This window comes from Larus michahellis, chromosome 3 (assembly GCF_964199755.1).
Source record: "Larus michahellis chromosome 3, bLarMic1.1, whole genome shotgun sequence".
NCBI classification, from domain to species: Eukaryota; Metazoa; Chordata; class Aves; order Charadriiformes; family Laridae; genus Larus; species Larus michahellis.
The window spans coordinates 127,939,868-127,954,566 of NC_133898.1; the positions used below are offsets into that span (position 1 = coordinate 127,939,868).

Sequence of the window (14,699 nt, forward strand, 5' to 3'; positions counted from 1 at the left end):
AAAGCTGGGGAGTCAGCGTGACTCTTACTCAGCCTCAGTTTGGTCCTTCCCACGGTCTGTTCTTGTGTGCACCCACTTGAGAGTGAGAGAGTCCTTCTGGGTGAGACACGTTGCCATTGAAGCTGTGGTTATGGTGAGGTTGAAGCTGAGCCCATTTATTGGCCTGAAATGCACGGGGAGTGTCAGACTTTCTGCAACCACATGCCGCTAGACCAGATCAATGTTCTAATAGTTTCTCTGTTCATGACCTTCCATGGCACCAGGAAGTGCAAAATGATGCAGACGACAAGGGGGATTCTGTGTTTTTGGGGGATGCCGTTTCCCCTATAGATTCGTGGGAGTTTGTTCAACATTCAGGCACTGCTGCAAAAGGTAAGTTCTGGAAACAGTTTGCCTCTATTTATATAGTTATTATTGTCTTTCAAGCCAGCTCCTGCTTGGCAGCTTTGTGCATTCATGCCCAGAGGGAAAAGCCAGGGAAAGAAGGGAAAAGTCCTTGTGGGTTTGGACCTGTCTGCTGTTGGTGCTGAAGGAGCCCAAGGTCAGCCAGTGCCTCCCCGCCCTCTTTCAGCCCCATGGAGGCTTGCCCACTGACAATACAGAAAGCTCAGCCTTGTTGTCCAAATGAGAAGGCTGTCCCTTGGGTAGTGTGAGGCACAGGACTCTCCTCTTGATGTCTCTAAAGAGCCTTGGAGCCAAGGCTGCCAACACTACGGAGAGCACAGGGCAAGCCAACTGGAATGGCTGGAGTTTACATCTGTGAGGTTGTCTTATCCCCCTGCACTTGTTTGTCACAGGAGAGGAGGTGGGAGAGAGTGGGAGGAAGGGAAAAGTGAGTTACAACAGGTGACGTGCTCATCTCCTTTCTTCATACAGCGTCTGGGGTTGAGACCCTGAACTCTGCAAGCAGGACGTCCCCCTCGCTTCTGGCTCCTGGACCCATCTCGTGATGTCCTCCCCCCTCCCTCCTCTCCCCGTTTGTGATTGGGCTGCCGTGCCCAGTACTACTGACTCAGAAAGGCAAGAGCCAGGAGGTTCGGAGAAGGTAGCAAATCCTTATTTGTGGAGCACAAGAGCTTTGTTACAAGGTCCCAGCTCTGGTCCCAGTTGCAGAACCCACCGCAGGAACATTTCTTTAAAGAAATGGGGTGTGAGAGACCCCGGGGGGATGCCACAGCAACCAGGAGAAGTCACACGTGACTCATGATCTCACTGGAGGAAAATAAATATCTGTACCCAAAAGTCTGGTTTCTGCCTTCCTTCATCTGCATCATGTCTATAGGGAAACCTCATTATCTACTGGGCAGCTTCACTGTAGTATCAGATAAATCCTCCATTTTTACAGACACTTAATTTATTCAGATCTTACCTTCTGCTCCCTGGAGCATGAGGAGGACGAGGACACAGAGGCCAGGCTGGAGTTGCTGGTACCTCAAAATGTCCATCTCAAAAGCTCCTTTTCCTGCTTCTCCCCCTGCCAGAGAAAAAGAAGCATTGCTTCCCTGTTCTGACACCTCTGAGAAGGCTTCCCAGGCCTTCAGCCATGGGTCTTGTGTCATCTTGCCTTGTGTAAGAACCGCTTGGTGCTGTGGTTTGCTGGACGCTTCTTGGGACACACGCACACACACATGCACTGCATCCCTGTTCATTAGTAACCAGCACCAGGCTGCTGCTCTGCCACAAAACGGAACTTCTCCTGCTTCTCTTCAAGAAGCTCTCCCAGTAAAATCCAAGACCAGCCTTCTGGCACTGGGCCCTCTTCTTCTGCTAAGCATGCAGAAGCCATCTTCCACTTTTTTCATGATCGTTATCTTGACACCGTGTCTTGAAATCTCAATGGCGTGTGAGGGGAAAAGGCTGAGAGGCCAGGCTCCACAGCCAAAATCCCCAGCAGGTAACCCCTTGGAGTTGGGGCGACCAGATTGCTCTTCCATACACCTTGGGAGGCAGTTGCCAAGTTGGGCATGCAGCACAGAGCCCTCCTGCCCAAAAAGAGCAGCCACTTTACATAAAATCATAGAATCATAGGATCATAGGGTTGGAAGGGACCTCTGGAGATCATCCCGTCCAACCCCCTGCCAGAGCAGGGTCACCTTAGAGCAGGTGGCACAGGAACGCGTCCAGGTGGGGTCGGAATATCTCCAGAGACAGAGACTCCACCACCTCTCTGGGCAGCCTGTGCCAGTGCTCCGCCACCCTCACAGGAAAGAAGTTCCTCCTCATGTTGAGATGGAACTTCCTGTGGTCAAGTTTGTGCCCATTACCCCTTGTCCTGTCACTGGGCACCACTGAGAAGAGCCTGGCCCCATCCTCCTGACACCCACCCTTTCAGTATTTATAAGTGTTGATAAGGTCCCGCCTCGGCCGTCTTTTTTCCAGACTGAAGAGACCCAAATCCCTCAGCCTTTCTTCATAAGAGAGATGTTCCAGTCCCCTCATCATCTTGGTAGCCCTTTGCTGACCCCTCTCCAGCAGTTCCCTGTCCCTCTTGAACCGGGGAGCCCAGAAGAACTGGACCCAGCACTCCAGGTGTGGCCTCACCAAGGCGGAGTACAGGGGGAGGATGACTCCCTCGACCTGATGGCCACACTCTTCTTGATGCCCCCCAGCATCCATTGGCCTTCTTGGCCACAAGGGCACATTGCTGACCCATGGTCATCCTGTTGTCCACCAGGACTCCCAGGTCTCTTTCCACTGAGCTGCTCTCCAGCAGGTCAGCCCCCCAGCCTGTACTGGTGCGTGGGGTTATTCCTCCCCAGGTGCAGCACCCTACACTTGCCCTTTTCTCGATTGCAAGAAGGGCATCAAACGCATTGGCTTCACAAGCGATGGCTACGTCCATCTTATATTTCTTCACCTTGCATGGCTTTAGGAGGAGACACAGATTTGTTGGATCACCTGGTTTACAGACCTTAACGAGTACCCTGGTGTTCCTCTCACTTTCTCTGAAGAGACAGCAGGGAGATAGTGTCATGGTCAGGTGCACAGACATCTTGTTCCAGAAGAAAGGGTTCTAGCAGTGTCTAGAGGTGGGAAGATTTTCAATATTTCACATGTTCTTGCACATCACATGCTAGCTGAGTATTCAATCTGATGAGAAGAGACAAAGAAGGACTCCTTTCTTTTGGGACCAGGCTAGTGCTGGTTGGTGTTTGCACCAACCAGTTACTTTGTGCATCCCAAAGATTTTTCAGCAAGCCACCACAGCCCGTGTGCCTGCTGTGAGGTGGGGTGTCACAAGAGGTGTTGCATGAGGATCTGCGATGACAATGCTCTTCTCCATCAAAGGCTCTGCTCCATCATAGGCTCTGCTCCATCAAAGGCAGTGACCTCTACCTGTCTGCAGAAGCAAACCTCACGCTTTAGGTTCCCTGCGTGGTTCCATACCCGCCTGTGTCTACACACTCGTGTGTGTGTGAGCAACTACTGAACTATCTCATGTTATGGACTATCACATAACTCCTATAAAGCCACAAACTCTCTTGATCAAATCCACACCTCCAAGGCCTAGTAAGTCCCCTAGTCCCACTTCATTTGCATAGTCTCTGTTCACTGTTTGTATCTCTGAGCAGCCATCAGGAAGGTAGCCTTATGCTTGTCACTTCTTGCCATGCCAAATGCAAGGATGAAGCTGTTCTTTTACGTAAACTATTTTGTACAATCCTCCATGGCACTCACCACTTCCTTACCAAGGAAACTGATGGGAAAGGAAGAAAGAAATATTTTATCCTTTCATGGCCCTGCTTGCTACTGGTGTCTCCCCCAACCACTCTGCATTGTCCATCCCAGGCAGTTCCTGCCAAGGCGCCGCAGCACGTGTGCCCGCTGTGAGGTGGGGTGTCACAAGAGGTGTTCCATGAGGATAACGGTGAAGATTGCAACAGCCCCCAGGAGGCACCTCAGCCTCTCCCATTGCTTCAGAGAGGGATCGTCCCCACACAGCTGGGTCGCTTTCTCATTGGCCAAGGGGAGATGGGTCAGCAGGAATAAGCGCACGTCCCACCCCCCAGCAATGGTATAAAACCCAGGCGTTTGAGCCAAAACAGTACTCCTTGCACCCCAGGGCAGCTGGACGCCAGCGATTCCTGTTGGGTTCTTACTGCCTGAACAGCAAGGCCTTCATCAGGTAGGTAATTGCTGGCTCTCTTTCTGGAAAAGTGACCATTCAGCTCCTCTGTTCAATTCCCATCACTCGAGACTCATCTGCATGGCCAACTGCTGGAAGTATCCATGCATGTAATTAGGCCACCAGAGATGTCTGGGAAAAAAGAATCATTGCAAGACATGCAGAGCGGTACGGAGCTCAGAATTGTTCTTAAGCCAAAGGTAGAGGGAACACCATCTGCTTGAGTTGGAGGTAGGCTCTCTGCAGTTTAGTATCCTGGGCAGAGTGCCCAGGCTTCTGCACCACCTGGGTCTTCCATGTCCTTATTGCCGCGGTGTCCCCCTCCGCAGCCCCATCCAGACCCAGGACAGGTGTCAGCCATGAAGATCCTGTACCTGCTCTTCTCCATCTTCCTCCTGTTGATCCAGGGTGCTGCAGGTGAGAGGGAAAGAAGGGAGGTGGGGGAGGGGTGAGTGCCCATCAGAGGGGTTTCCCGTGTGCCGCAAAGTCTCCACGTCACTTGCAGTGATGCAAAGGTTAGCGGGGATGGAGGAGAAGGCATTTTCCACATGCCCTTCCAAGAGCACGTGGTAGAGCGAGCTCTTGGCAACAGAACCCTGGCTTCTTCTGTGCGTCAGCAAGGGGTTTCCTTTCAGGTTCCAGCCCTGCACCCAGCTGTTCCTCTTTGGGTGTCCCTGGAGGATCTTTTGAGCTGTGCAGGGATGGGAGAGCCCCAGGGGGTTGTTGGCTCTGTGGGTTGCCCGCGGCACAGAGCGGTCCCTTCTGGTCTAGTGCCTCCTCAGCAGCGTGTCCCAACACCTCATTGCCCCAAGGCACGATCCCTGCAAGGGCTGGGCAAGGACTTTCCATCAGAGGTGCCTCCAAGGCAAGGGTGCAGCCAGGACAGGGAATTGGGCCGCAGGCAGTGCTCTGCTTGCCAGCTCTGCTGGTCCAGGCAGTGGTGGACATAAAGCTGGGGAGCCACCATGGCTCTTCCTCGACCTCATGACCTCATGCTGTTCCTCCCCACGGTCTGTCCTTGTGTGCACCCACGCTGGTGTGAACGAGTCCTTCTGGGTGAGACATGTTGCCATTGAAGCTGTGGCTATGGTGAGCTTGAAGCTGAGCCCATTTATTGGCCTGAAAAGCATGGGGCGTGTGAGCATTTCTGCAACCACATGCTGCTGGACCAGATTATCCCTTTAATGTTTTGTGTGTAGCATTCCCCATGGAAACAAGATTATCTGAATGCAGGCGAAGAGGGGGATACTGCACTTATGGGCCCTGCCTTTCTGCTGGAAGGCACTTTGGGAGATGTCCTCTATTTCAACACTGCTGCAAACGGTAAGGTACTGAGTAAGGAAAGAGATTCTGCCTTTCTCCACAGAAATATCCGTTAGAAATTTCTTTCCAGCCAGTGCCTGGTAAATTCTCTCCTGCATTTCTGCTTTGTGGGAGAGGCCCAAGAAGGAAGGGAAAAGCCCTTGAAGGTCTGGTCCTGCCTGCTGTGGGACTGCATGAACCCTGGCACACCCAGCACCCGCCAACGCTCCTTCAGTGCCGCGACACTCATTCAGGCTTTGCAGAGGGCTCTCCCAAGCCAGCCAAGAGCAAAGCACGCACTGTCCTTGGACAGTATCAAGCACACGATCCTGCTTTTGCTGCATCTGGATAGACGTGGAGTCAGGGCTGCCAGCACTAAGACAACACAGGTCCAAAGTGTGTGCAATAAGGACGGAACCTCACCTCCGTGGAGCCTGATGCTCTTGCACCGTGGACCTGTCTTGTCCTTGCAGGGGAGGTGTGAAAGGGTGGGAGGAAGGGAAGAGTAAGTTACAAGAGGTGACGTGCTCATCTCCTTTCTTCATACAGCATCTGGGGTTGAGACCCTGAACTCTGCAAGCAGGACGTCCCCCTTGCTTCTGGCTCCTGGACCCATCTCCTGATGTCCTCTCCCCTCCCTGCCTCTGCCGTCCCCAGGTGCTGTGACAGCAGGAGTGGAAGCGCTGCTCCTGCTTGATGCCCGGGTGCTCATGGGCCAGAGCCATCCCATCACAGACCTGGTGCTGTTGGGGCAGAGGCTGCTTTTCCCGGCTTGAATAAAGATGAGCAGTTTGGCATTGCAGCGTGTGGGACGTGTGGCTATTCTGTTGTGGTGGAGGGTGTTTTGTGCCTGCTGGCTCTGGTGGTGGTGGTGGGTTGGTGTCAGGAGAAGCACCGGACATGCTGGGGGTCACAAGCATGGCCGTCCCTGGGGTGCTCTTAACTGGCAGTGGCGTGTTGACACTGATCCTGCCAGTCCCTGCTGGGCCAAGGGCTTTGCTGTGGGTGTGATGGAGGTGCTCTACGGATGGTCCCTCCTGGGAAGTGGGAGGCCTGTCCTGCTCCTGCCGGTCACGGCTGTCCCTTGCCCCTGACAGCCATGGGAATCCCTCACAGGATTCATGTGCAGGGCTGTGCTGGGTGGTGCGTCCCTTGGTTGGGCATGGCCAGGGCCGCCCTCCCAACCAGCCCTAGAGGCCCTGAAGTTCCTCCTTGTCCTGCTCCAGCATGCTGCAGCCCTCCTGGCTGTGGGCCATGTGGGAGATGCGCTGCACCACTACTTGTCTCAGCAGGCAGGAGGAGGAGGAGGAGGTCATGCAGGTCCGGCTCCAGGTGACCTGTGAACTGTGTCCTATTCACTATGGCCCTGAAATGTCCAAATTTATAGTCCCACAGGGAGTAAGCAGGTTGACTTCTTCTCTCTGCCCAGCTGGAGGCAATCTGCGATGACAATGCTCTTCTCCATCAAAGGCTCTGCTCCATCATAGGCTCTGCTCCATCAAAGGCAGTGACCTCTACCTGTCTGCAGAAGCAAACCTCACGCTTTAGGTTCCCTGCGTGGTTCCATACCTGCCTGTGTCTACACACTCGTGTGTGTGTGAGCAACTACTGAACTATCTCATGTTATGGACTATCACATAACTCCTATAAAGCCACAAACTCTCTTGATCAAATCCACACCTCCAAGGCCTAGTAAGTCCCCTAGTCCCACTTCATTTGCATAGTCTCTGTTCACTGTTTGTATCTCTGAGCAGCCATCAGGAAGGTAGCCTTATGCTTGTCACTTCTTGCCATGCCAAATGCAAGGATGAAGCTGTTCTTTTACGTAAACTATTTTGTACAATCCTCCATGGCACTCACCACTTCCTTACCAAGGAAACTGATGGGAAAGGAAGAAAGAAATATTTTATCCTTTCATGGCCCTGCTTGCTACTGGTGTCTCCCCCAACCACTCTGCATTGTCCATCCCAGGCAGTTCCTGCCAAGGCGCCGCAGCACGTGTGCCCGCTGTGAGGTGGGGTGTCACAAGAGCTGTTGCATGAGGATAACGGTGAAGATTGCAACAGCCCCCAGGAGGCACCTCAGCCTCTCCCATTGCTTCAGAGAGGGATCGTCCCCACACAGCTGGGTCGCTTTCTCATTGGCCAAGGGGAGGTGGGTCAGCAGGAATAAGCGCACATCCCACCCCCCAGCAATGGTATAAAACCCAGGCGTTTGAGCCAAAACAGTACTCCTTGCACCCCAGGGCAGCTGGACGCCAGCGATTCCTGTTGGGTTCTTACTGCCTGAACAGCAAGACCTTCATCAGGTAGGTAATTGCTGGCTCTCTTTCTGGAAAAGTGACCATTCAGCTCCTCTGTTCAATTCCCATCACTCGAGACTCATCTGCATGGCCAGCTGCTGGAAGTATCCATGCATGTAATTAGGCCACCAGAGATGTCTGGGAAAAAAGAATCATTGCAAGACATGCAGAGTGGTACGGAGCTCAGAATTGTTCTTAAGCCAAAGGTAGAGGGAACACCATCTGCTTGAGTTGGAGGTAGGCTCTCTGCAGTTTAGTATCCTGGGCAGAGTGCCCAGGCTTCTGCACCACCTGGGTCTTCCATGTCCTTATCGCCGTGGTGTCCCTCTCCGCAGCCCCGTCCAGACCCGGGACAGGTGTCAGCCATGAAGATCCTGTACCTGCTCTTCTCCATCTTCCTCCTGTTGATCCAGGGTGCTGCAGGTGAGAGGGAAAGAAGGGAGGTGGGGGAGGGGTGAGTGCCCATCAGAGGGGTTTCCCGTGTGCCGCAAAGTCTCCACGTCACTTGCAGTGATGCAAAGGTTAGCGGGGATGGAGGAGAAGGCATTTTCCACATGCCCTTCCAAGAGCACATGGTAGAGCGAGCTCTTGGCAACAGAATCCTGGCTTCTTCTGTGCGTCAGCAAGGGGTTTCCTTTCAGGTTCCAGCCCTGCACCCAGCTGTTCCTCTTTGGGTGTCCCTGGAGGATCTTTTGAGCTGTGCAGGGATGGGAGAGCCCCAGGGGGTTGTTGGCTCTGTGGGTTGCCCGCGGCACAGAGCGGTCCCTTCTGGTCTAGTGCCTCCTCAGCAGCGTGTCCCAACACCTCATTGCCCCAAGGCACGATCCCTGCAAGGGCTGGGCAAGGACTTTCCATCAGAGGTGCCTCCAAGGCAAGGGTGCAGCCAGGACAGGGAATTGGGCTGCAGGCAGTGCTCTGCTTGCCAGCTCTGCTGGTCCAGGCAGTGGTGGACATGAAGCTGGGGAGCCACCATGGCTCTTCCTCGACCTCATGACCTCATGCTGTTCCTCCCCACGGTCTGTTCTTGTGTGCACCCACGCTGGTGTGAACGAGTCCTTCTGGGTGAGACATGTTGCCATTGAAGCTGTGGCTATGGTGAGCTTGAAGCTGAGCCCATTTATTGGCCTGAAATGCATGGGGCGGTGAGCATTTCTGCAACCACGTGCTGCTAGACCAGATTATCCCTTTAATGTTTTGTGTGTAGCATTCCCCATGGAAACAGGAACCTTCCTTGGATGCAGAATAAGAGGGGGACAGTGCAGTTTTAGGCCCTGCGGCTATGGTTTATCAAGTATTGGGAGATGTCCACCATTTCAATACTGCTGCAAACGGTAAGGTCCTGAGTAAGAACGAGTTTCCTCCTTTCTCCAAACAAATATCCGTTACAAATGTCTTTCTAGCCAATGCCTGGTAAATTCCCTCCTGCATTTCTGCTTTGTGGGAGAGGCCCAAGAAGGAAGGGAAAAGCCCTTGAAGGTCTGGTCCTGCCTGCTGTGGGACTGCATGAACCCTGGCACACCCAGCACCCGCCAACGCTCCTTCAGTGCCGCGACACTCATTCAGGCTTTGCAGAGGGCTCTCCCAAGCCAGCCAAGAGCAAAGCACGCACTGTCCTTGGACAGTATCGAGCACACGATCCTGCTTTTGCTGCATCTGGATAGACGTGGAGTCAGGGCTGCCAGCACTAAGACAACACAGGTCCAAAGTGTGTGCAATAAGGACGGAACCTCACCTCCGTGGAGCCTGATGCTCTTGCACCATAGACCTGTCTTGTCCTTGCAGGGGAGGTGTGAAAGGGTGGGAGGAAGGGAAAAGTAGAGTTACAAGAGGTGACGTGCTCATCTCCTTTCTTCATACAGCATCTGGGGTTGAGACCCTGAACTCTGCAAGCAGGACGTCCCCCTCGCTTCTGGCTCCTGGACCCATCTCCTGATGTCCTCTCCCCTCCCTGCCTCTGCCGTCCCCAGGTGCTGTGACAGCAGGAGTGGAAGCGCTGCTCCTGCTTGATGCCCGGGTGCTCGTGGGCCAGAGCCATCCCGTCACAGACCTGGTGCTGTTGGGGCAGAGGCTGCTTTTCCCGGCTTGAATAAAGATGAGCAGTTTGGCATTGCAGTGTGTGGGACGTGTGGCTATTCTGTTGTGGTGGAGGGTGTTTTGTGCCTGCTGGCTCTGGTGGTGGTGGTGGGTTGGTGTCAGGAGAAGCACCGGGACATGCTGGGGGTCACAAGCATGGCTGTCCCTGGGGTGCTCTTAACTGGCAGTGGCATGTTGACACTGATCCTGCCAGTCCCTGCTGGGCCAAGGGCTTTGCTGTGGGTGTGATGGAGGTGCTCTACAGATGGTCCCTCCTGGGAAGTGGGAGGCCTGTCCTGCTCCTGCCGGTCACGGCTGTCCCTTGCCCCTGACAGCCATGGGAATCCCTCCCAGGATTCATGTGCAGGGCTGTGCTGGGTGGTGTGTCCCTTGGTTGGGCATGGCCAGGGACGCCCTCCCAACCAGCCCTAGAGGCCCTGATGTTCCTCCTTGTCCTGCTCCAGCATGCTGCAGCCCTCCTGGCTGTGGGCCATGTGGGAGATGCGCTGCACCACTACTTGTCTCAGCAGGCGGGAGGAGGAGGAGGAGGTCATGCAGGTCCGGCTCCAGGTGACCTGTGAACTGTGTCCTATTCACTATGGCCCTGAAATGTCCAAATTTATAGTCCCACAGGGAGTAAGCAGGTTGACTTCTTCTCTCTGCCCGGCTGGAGGCAATCTGCGATGACAATGCTCTTCTCTATCAAAGGCTCTGCTCCATCAAAGGCTCTGCTCCATCAAAGGCAGTGACCTCTACCTGTCTGCAGAAGCAAACCTCACGCTTTAGGTTCCCTGCGTGGTTCCATACCCGCCTGTGTCTACACACTCATGCGTGTGTGAGCAACTACTCACCTTGAGTGTTTGGTGGTGCCTTTCCCTGCCAAGAAGGCAAAACCTTCTCTGCCATTCTTTTTCTGATCGGGCAATGTGGTGAGGCATGTTCAGGTCATCCCTGCCTGCCATGGCCTTTCCTCCCCCTGTGCTCACCTCTCATTATATCGAGCCAGCAGCATTCCCCTTGAGCACCTTTCACTTCTGTAGGGAGAACTTGTTCCACTCCCGCAGGAACTTCTTGGCCCACAACGTCTCAAACAGAGGAAGACTGTCTTTTATCTACAATACATGGCCTTTTCTGTTGTCTGTCATGCGTCGGATGACTGATTGTCTGGGTGAGTCAGTGGTTGTCAGAGCCCAGAACATGCTGAAAGTGAAACTGGGTTTCCTGACTACAAGAAGGATTGGAAATGTGTCTTGAAACATGAGGAAGGTTCCTGAGACCTCATGTTGTGGTGTGCATGGGGACTGTCCTGGACAAAGCAGGGAGATGCGATTCAAGCAGCAGTGCAGAGATTTCCCAGCCTTTCAGGCTTACACTCACTTGGAAGGTGGCTTTGTACTGACCGTACTGGTCACCAGGGGCCTCCCTCACCAAGTGCCGGGCACCCCCCGGTACATACATTTCCCTCAACTCCAGAACCTGGGTCAGTCCTTGACCCCGGTTTGACTATTGGCATTGCGTTGAGTGTTGGCACGAAGACCTCCTGATGTGTAAACCTTCTCTGCTTTAGCCCTTGGGTAAGGAGAGGCGGAAGTGCAAAACCAAATGCACTAGCAATGCGTAACTGCCTCTGAAAGTCCATCTTGTCTCCCCTTTTTCTCTGTCTCTCCAGAAGTGTAGCTCTCCTCAAGAGTTGAGTCTTGGATGCAAAAGGCCTGAGGGATGACTCCTTCCGAGGGAAGATATTCTGTTTGCATTCTCCACGTGTCTTTGAAGGTTGCTTTGCTTAATTGTGCAGTAGTCAGGCATTACTTCTCCCATGTGTCCTCTAAGAAAATACAAAGAGAAAAGTGAGAAATAAGACGACGGAAAAACATCAACTGGATTGCCACACAGGCCAATGCTTCCCCAGCTGCTCCCAGGATATCCAAAAGGTGCGTATCTGACAGACATCCTTAGGAACAGGCCACAGAAGACATCACCCTCCGTTACTTGAGATAGCCCCTCTGCAGTTTGGAATATTACTGTGTGCTGTCATCCCCAGGAGATTTAGTCTATCCTTGTCTGCAGCCCTGTGAAGACCCAGGCCAGGTGTCAGCCATGAAGATCCTGTCCCTGCTCTTCCCATTCTTCCTCGTGTTGATCCAGGGTGCTGCAGGTGAGAGGGCGAGAAGGGAGATGGCGTGAGGTGTGAGTCCCCATCAGTAGGAACCTCCTTGTCCTGGGAAGTGAACACTTTTGCCAAAGACAAGGAGGGGAACGTTTCTGCAGTTGTCTCAGAGCTCCTATGTAATGGCATACATCTGGGTGTGGTTACGGCTGTTACCATTTGCAGTGCGTATAGAGGAATCCAGCCCAAAGAAAGGACTTTGTTTCTTCTGAGGTTTAGGGAGGGAATCAGCCCTGGGCTCCAACTCCCGAGATTTGCTGCCGCTCTGGGAGGTGTCTCTGGATGAGCTACTCCTGAAGTCACTGTAGGCACAGGCTACACAGACCATCCTAGGTGTCCAAAATGTGGGCACTCCGGGGCAGAGTTTTCTGAGCGTGATATGCAGTACAGTTTGAGGGCCCTTTGACCTCTTAGACCTCCAATCCATCCCGGTACTGTGTGACTTAGCTGAGAATTTCTGGTGGAGGTTAACAACTTAGTGGGGTGGCTGGAGGCCACGGCACAGCCTTCTGCAGCCCTACGGCCAGAGACAGCTAGACACCAGGCCTTTAGCTTAGAACTCTCCAGGATACACTGCTCATGCTGTCCAGTAGCATTGAACCTGAGTGTCCCAAAGCACTATTGTCCCGAGCCATGACCCCTGCAAGGGCTGGGCAAGGGCTTTCCGTCAGAAGTCAGCCAAAGGTGGGGTACTGCCAGGACGGGGATGTCGAATGGGAGAAGTGCCCCGCTTGCCAACTCTGCTGCTCAAGGCAGCGGTGGACACAAAGCTGGGGAGTCAGCGTGACTCTTACTCAGCCTCAGTTTGGTCCTTCCCACGGTCTGTTCTTGTGTGCACCCACTTGAGAGTGAGAGAGTCCTTCTGGGTGAGACACGTTGCCATTGAAGCTGTGGTTATGGTGAGGTTGAAGCTGAGCCCATTTATTGGCCTGAAATGCACGGGGAGTGTCAGACTTTCTGCAACCACATGCCGCTAGACCAGATCAATGTTCTAATAGTTTCTCTGTTCATGACCTTCCATGGCACCAGGAAGTGCAAAATGATGCAGACGACAAGGGGGATTCTGTGTTTTTGGGGGATGCCGTTTCCCCTATAGATTCGTGGGAGTTTGTTCAACATTCAGGCACTGCTGCAAAAGGTAAGTTCTGGAAACAGTTTGCCTCTATTTATATAGTTATTATTGTCTTTCAAGCCAGCTCCTGCTTGGCAGCTTTGTGCATTCATGCCCAGAGGGAAAAGCCAGGGAAAGAAGGGAAAAGTCCTTGTGGGTTTGGACCTGTCTGCTGTTGGTGCCGAAGGAGCCCAAGGTCAGCCAGTGCCTCCCCGCCCTCTTTCAGCCCCATGGAGGCTTGCCCACTGACAATACAGAAAGCTCAGCCTTGTTGTCCAAATGAGAAGGCTGTCCCTTGGGTAGTGTGAGGCACAGGACTCTCCTCTTGATGTCTCTAAAGAGCCTTGGAGCCAAGGCTGCCAACACTACGGAGAGCACAGGGCAAGCCAACTGGAATGGCTGGAGTTTACATCTGTGAGGTTGTCTTATCCCCCTGCACTTGTTTGTCACAGGAGAGGAGGTGGGAGAGAGTGGGAGGAAGGGAAAAGTGAGTTACAACAGGTGACGTGCTCATCTCCTTTCTTCATACAGCGTCTGGGGTTGAGACCCTGAACTCTGCAAGCTGGACGTCCCCCTCGCTTCTGGCTCCTGGACCCATCTCGTGATGTCCTCCCCCCTCCCTCCTCTCCCCGTTTGTGATTGGGCTGCCGTGCCCAGTACTGCTGACTCAGAAAGGCAAGAGCCAGGAGGTTCGGAGAAGGTAGCAAATCCTTATTTGTGGAGCACAAGAGCTTTGTTACAAGGTCCCAGCTCTGGTCCCAGTTGCAGAACCCACCGCAGGAACATTTCCTTAAAGAAACGGGGTGTGAGAGACCCCGGGGGGATGCCACAGCAACCAGGAGAAGTCACACGTGACTCATGATCTCACTGGAGGAAAATAAATATCTGTACCCAAAAGTCTGGTTTCTGCCTTCCTTCATCTGCATCATGTCTATAGGGAAACCTCATTATCTACTGGGCAGCTTCACTGTAGTATCAGATAAATCCTCCATTTTTACAGACACTTAATTCATTCAGATCTTACCTTCTGCTCCCTGGAGCATGAGGAGGACGAGGACACAGAGGCCAGGCTGGAGTTGCTGGTACCTCAAAATGTCCATCTCAAAAGCTCCTTTTCCTGCTTCTCCCCCTGCCAGAGAAAAAGAAGCATCGCTTCCCTGTTCTGACACCTCTGAGAAGGCTTCCCAGGCCTTCAGCCATGGGTCTTGTGTCATCTTGCCTTGTGTAAGAACCGCTTGGTGCTGTGGTTTGCTGGACGCTTCTTGGGACACACGCACACACACATGCACTGCATCCCTGTTCATTAGTAACCAGCACCAGGCTGCTGCTCTGCCACAAAACGGAACTTCTCCTGCTTCTCTTCAAGAAGCTCTCCCAGTAAAATCCAAGACCAGCCTTCTGGCACTGGGCCCTCTTCTTCTGCTAAGCATGCAGAAGCCATCTTCCACTTTTTTCATGATCGTTATCTTGACACCGTGTCTTGAAATCTCAATGGTGTGTGAGGGGAAAAGGCTGAGAGGCCAGGCTCCACAGCCAAAATCCCCAGCAGGTAACCCCTTGGAGTTGTGGCGACCAGATTGCTCTTCCATACACCTTGGGAGGCAGTTGCCAAGTTGGG

At 53.4% G+C, this 14,699-nt stretch overlaps 1 long non-coding RNA gene across 1 annotated transcript; it reads left to right on the forward strand.

Annotated features, from left to right (window-relative positions):
• The first annotated feature begins 7,667 nt into the window (after positions 1–7,667).
• Positions 7,668–9,803, forward strand: LOC141740152 (uncharacterized). The gene is made up of 4 exons (XR_012585897.1): positions 7,668–7,736; positions 8,066–8,153; positions 8,935–9,061; positions 9,590–9,803. It is a non-coding gene; the product is annotated as an uncharacterized LOC141740152 (long non-coding RNA).
• The last annotated feature ends 4,896 nt before the right edge of the window (positions 9,804–14,699 follow it).